Source organism: Camponotus floridanus, unplaced genomic scaffold (genome assembly GCF_003227725.1).
Source record: "Camponotus floridanus strain SB8 unplaced genomic scaffold, Cflo_v7.5 scaffold4, whole genome shotgun sequence".
NCBI lineage: Eukaryota > Metazoa > Arthropoda > Insecta > Hymenoptera > Formicidae > Camponotus > Camponotus floridanus.
In genome coordinates this window covers 3,073,613-3,079,612 of record NW_020229547.1, presented here as the reverse complement: position 1 = coordinate 3,079,612, position 6,000 = coordinate 3,073,613, and positions in this window count along the sequence as shown.

Genomic DNA, 6,000 nt, shown 5'->3' with positions numbered 1-6,000 from the left:
AAAAGCCTCGTTTATGAGTCTCTTTCAAAAATTTCATAACGCGTCTCTTGCGTCATTCAATCGAGGAGTTTTAAGAAAAAAGGATTCTCCGCAAGCATGTTAGATAAATTTCGCCACGAGATTCAATATAATATATTGCCAAATATTAGGGAACCGAAATCTAATTTCACTTCAACATGTGCGATAAATATCTAGAATTTCTACCATTTCGCGAAAGCGAAATTTTATATTCATTTCACAAGAAATTAGAAATAATTTATATAACGAAAGTCATATCGTATAAATAATAATTATTAGAAACGCGAAACACAACTAGGATGTAATTTAAATAAGCAAAAAAATTATACAAATTAAATCTTACGAAACTTTTTTTTTACTTTGCACAAATTATTTGACGCTTATTAATATTCTAATAGGTTTTAAAGAGGCCCCTTCGAATTTACATTTAGAAAATTGCATTATAATTTATTCGCGCAATTTTATAAGCTCGAAGCTGTGTGTGCGCAATTATTAATTAGCTAAAAGAATATAAATTTGCGACGCACCATTTCTCTTTAAGCACACAACCGAACAACAGGTTGGCAGTGCAATCTAATCTTTCGATTAGACAAACGAAAAAGAAAATGTGCAATGCGAGAATGAAGTGTTGCGAAATTTTGTATCGGGCGATGAATAGGGTTAGCGATGCGGTGTGTCGTAATTCGGCAACCAACGGCTGAACACATTGCGCAAGGAAAAAAAAAAGATATGCCGTACAAGCAAAAAATTTTGAGAACAGGTATGTACGCGCTTGCGTGATTAATGCGCTGAACGTGGAATTCCAAAAAGACGCCGGCGAAACATCCCGAAATTGCACGGGGGAAGGACGCGAGTGCGCGCGCCTTTCCTGTTCCTGTATAAATAGGACATCACTAACATAATAATTTTCACAATGAGAGAGAGAGAGAGAGAGAGAGAAAACGTGTATACATTAAAATATATAAATTAACGCTCGATATATAGTCTATAAAAAATTCATACTGAATGATTTATAATTAATTACGTATTAGTGAAACATGAATTTTTTTATGGAAGGAAAAAAAACGATGAATATATATAACGAGTTTAAAGTAAAGACTGTTAAACGATGCTTTCAGCTACCACGAGTGGTAGCTGAAAATCTTTCATCTCTGCCGACTAGAATACTTTGAAAATAGCCGCTGGGAGGAAGGGGAGAGGGAAAAGTGACAAGTAAAGGCACAAATGCGCGGATCGAACGTATGCGGACGCGCGATGCGACGGATAGACGTACATTATATCGAGACGAATGGACGTGCAGGGAACGAGTAGGTAGGTATACAGGACGAAACGAGAAATAGAGTAGCGTGATTCGCGCAAGAGGAGAAGGAGAGGAAGAGCGGGGGGGGTAGAGGGAGGCGGCGGAAGGGCAGCGGGGGGAGGAGAGGGGACGAGGACGGGGTAAAGGCGAACGTACCCTTAGGAAGCGAAAGATGCAGCGGGAACTGCGGGAACAGGGCCAGAGACGAGGGGAGGAGGAGGAGGAGGAGGAGGAGGAGGAGGATGAAGGGGGGGACCAAGGGGGGAAGCGAGCGCCGAAGCGGCACAGAAGGTGAACGTCCAAGGGGCCAACCTGTTCGAGGTTCATGGCCCCCGATCGACTAGCAAACTCTCTTGCAGGAAGCCATCCTGCCCAATCTGCTAGCGTGCCTCGTGCAAAGGACCGCCGCACCTTGCTCCCGGGACGCCGGAATTTTCGAATAATATCGCAGCGAGGCCATCCTTGATCGCCGAATCTATCCTTGCCGTAGGTTTAACGCTAGATTGCCACTCGATCGCTTCTTATCGCTTTCGCGAATACTAGATAAACTAGATAATATTAGATAAGCAAATCGCGATTTGGATCTGTATATGCTCGAGATATCTCACCGAGATATTGTATAACGTCATATTACGCAACAAATAATTTGTAAGTTGCTATAGAGATGTTTTGCAAGGTATTAGAATAAATAAAGAATGTTAAAAAGTAGCTTAATACGTGCAGGAAACATTCAATGCAGATCAGACAAATTCAAATCATATATATTTAATTAATTCTATGTATCATTTTATTTTAGTTTGAGCGTGTATTACTTCTATTACATCAGAATGAAATGAGGGAAGTATACGACATGTTAGATCGATATATCGAAACAAGGAGAGTATATTTGCGATTTTATCACGTCTTAATCGTATTTAGTATTGCTGTCACAACAATTCGGACGGCAAGAGATTCGACTTCCGAGAAAATTTCATTTTCTACAAACGTTTTGAATATACATAGAGATATCAAGGTTTAATCGACAAAAATATTACTACAAGGAATAGTCAATATATTCGCGAAAAAGAAACAACTTTATAAGGGGAAACACGAAAGCAAAAACTTGGCGAGATTTCAAAACCGGAAGAACAGGCACACAAAAATCATCGATGCGCATAATTGAGTTAAATATAAATTCTTATTAGTCTTTTATACCTGACATTTTGATTGTAACAAATCTATTTTTTCTCACTATCAATCTTTAGTTTTTATCACTATTGATCATCACATAATTAACAGCGTATTATTTTTTTAATTTTTTCATATAAATTTTTGACATAGAAAAATTTTCAAATTGTCAATGCTTATTTCGCAACAAGTCACTTTCATATTCATCGCGTTTTGTCTTTAAAAAATTATTAAAAATTATGAAAAATTAATGTACGAAATTTATTCTCGCCGAGGAGATGACTCGCGTTTTTTTCGTTTTTATTCTCGTCAACGATCATATCGCGAAATCGATCTGACGCAAAACGGTCATAGATCAGCAACACGCATATATTCGCTCTCCGTACAAACTATAATCTTATCTCTCGCGTTAGTCAGAACGCAAATATCCCGCAACGTGCGTGAGACGGTGGGATTAATAGTATCGCGATGATATTGGACGTCTTGTAGAGATTAACGATTTCAATGCGCACACGTGCGGAGCTTTGGCCACATTTGTCAACGGGATGACGACGATAATTATATGGGTAAAAGGAATTTTTGCATTTAAAGTCGTCTCGCCAAATTTCGCATGCCGGCAACGCAGCAAAACGCACAGCATCAAAGCTCCCCCCTCCTCCTCTATCTCTCTCTCTCCCTTTCTCTCGTCGTTCGTGGATCCAGTTCGATTCACCTTTTCAGACATCAAGAAAGTCGGCGTTTGCGATGACTCTCCTCAAGAAAGAACGAGGGAGAGGGAGAGAGAGAGAAAGAGAGAGAGAGAGAGGAGACAATAAGACGACGGCCGCGAATTCCTGCAGATTCGAGACATTGCGTAACAAAGTATACAGCAACCGGGCGGTGTTCGATATAGCGGCGCTTGCATAAGGCGCGATGATGTCGTACCTCTCTTCGTCTTGCTCTCCGTGTCTTTGTATGCGGCCAAGGTGAATCAACATGTTCTCTCTCATCGATGATTTTCCTACTAATACTTTCTTTTTTTAGAATAAAAAAAATGTAAAAATAACAAAAAATATAAGTAAAAATAATGGAAATTATAAATTCTGTCAGAAATATAATACGTAAGCATCTTCTTAATCTCAATGATATAAAAATATTTCGTGGCTACTATGTATATAAAAAATAATGTTGGTTAAATCAAACAAGAAGTGTTTTCTAGTTATCATAAAAGACTCGATTTTTTATAACTAGACTGTTTAATAGATTTTACTATAAAGATTTAATTAGTATTTTCTGGTTGAATCTATAAAATTTCTTGTTACATTAATTTCTTTGCTTGCTTCTCAACTTAACTCGTATTCAATATTTGCCATGAAATGTATATAAAGAACTAGAATTAACATTTAATCTCAATGATATAAAAATATTTCGTGGCTACTATGTATATAAAAAATAATGTTTTTGTGATTTGAAATTTAAAAAAAATTTTTTTTTATCTCTCTAGACTCTTTTATTTTGAAATTATAATTATATAGTAATTATTTTTATATGTAAAATTATTATAAAGAAATCTGAAAGTTTTTGGCGCTTCTTCTTTAATGAAATTAATGCTTATTGCGCACGTCCTACATTAGTACATGATTGCCAGACTATCATTAGTTATCTTACCTTTCGATCTGTAATAATTTGCGTAATTGAATAGTGAACCGATCACAATTATTCATGTATTGTTTCATGTATGATGTAATTTTTTATCATACTTTTATAATTTAAAGAATAATTTGATTTTGTTTATAGACCTTGACAAAAGAGTAACGGTAGCTTATTCACGCTGTCTGACAATTGTTTGGCATAAAGAATTTTAAGATACAAGTGCCATTTTATATAGCACATTATTGCACCATATCATGTTGAAATTCGAGGATCAGGAACAAGATTACTATCTCGCGCATCCATTTATTCGTTCTTAAAAACTACCTCGTTAGGTTTGACAGTACATCGCAATAAGCCTAAAGTCGCGATCTAATTGGTAGTTAACACACATTCGGTTTTCTCTCCTTTTTTTCTACGGATATAAATTCTGCGTAAAAATCTCTTTAAATACTTGTTTATCTAGTTATTTTTTATTATCGCGAATTTTAATCTTAACGTACTTCCTAGAGTGTAACAATTTATAAACCATAAAGTTAATAAATAATGCGATAACCTAATCATAAAATTTAAAATTTTTTACTTTATAGAACTATAAAACGTAAAAGCCGTAAAAGCATATATATGACGTTTAAGTAACTCACTAAAAAACTCAAGTATTTTTATATATTGTTAGCGAAATAAATTTTCTAGCGGAACGGAATATCAAAAATATTATTCATTACTCGAAAGTATATCCGAGCGAAACGAAGGAGCGGCATCGAATGAAATTTCCGACTGTAATCGTCTCCTGTATGAAAAGTTGAAAACTGAAATTACGTCATTAAATACGTCATCTCTGTACTTTGTAAGTGCTTCTCGGATTGAAAACTTTACGATCCGTTATTTCCGCAAGAATCCATATTTTCATTCGAATTTAAAGATGCAGCTTGCTCGATGTTTTCGAATGTTTCGGTTGTTTTCGTTCCCAATGGAATTGCCAATGTTTTATGCATACACATGTGCACACGAAATGATTCAAAATTTTTATCATCTCGCCAACTAAATCATCGCACTGAGAAAAATCGTTTGATTGTACCAACAAGACGTATATGATTGAAGGCATTTTGGTTAAATCAAACAAGAAGTGTTTTCTAGTGGTCATAAAAGACTCGATTTTTTATAACTAGACTGTTTAATAGATTTTACTATAAAGATTTAATTAGTATTTTCTGGTTGAATCTATAAAATTTCTTGTTACATTAATTTCTTTGCTTGCTTCTCAACTTAACTCGTATTCAATATTTGCCATGAAATGTATATAAAGAACTAGAATTAACATTAAATCCAAAGTATATTTTCTTTCTCTTACGAGCAGTATTGCCAGAAAGAGGAGGCTAGCTCTCTGATTGCGTGTGTTTAAGCTGCATCCTCTTCTTGCATCACTGTTTATCAGTTAAATTTCTAACAAACTGAAAATAATTTATTCAATAATCTGGATTGAATTTATGCAATAATCGCGTTGGAATTGAAAATATTAAACAGACTTTTGAGATTAGATGGAAAAAAATTTTAGACGACTTGGTGCTGGGAAGTTTGGTATTATTAATCAGAAAATTTGGTAAATTTAACAGGAAGAAATTAATCGGATTCATCTGGTAATTTCTACAAGAATTCTGATTCGTCCATTTTCCTACAGACATACTAGTTGAATCTACCAGAATTCTAATTAATGCAACCAGATTTTTTTCTCAGTGCGAAAGAGACAATCTATGACGTATCTTAAATAGGTTAAATCGATTAAAATCTCTCTCTTTCCTCAAGCATTTTAAATCGTGCAAGTGGCACCTTAAACGATTGCTCGATGACGTTTGCGACAAGTGGTTCGGTATTGCCAAATCCTCGGG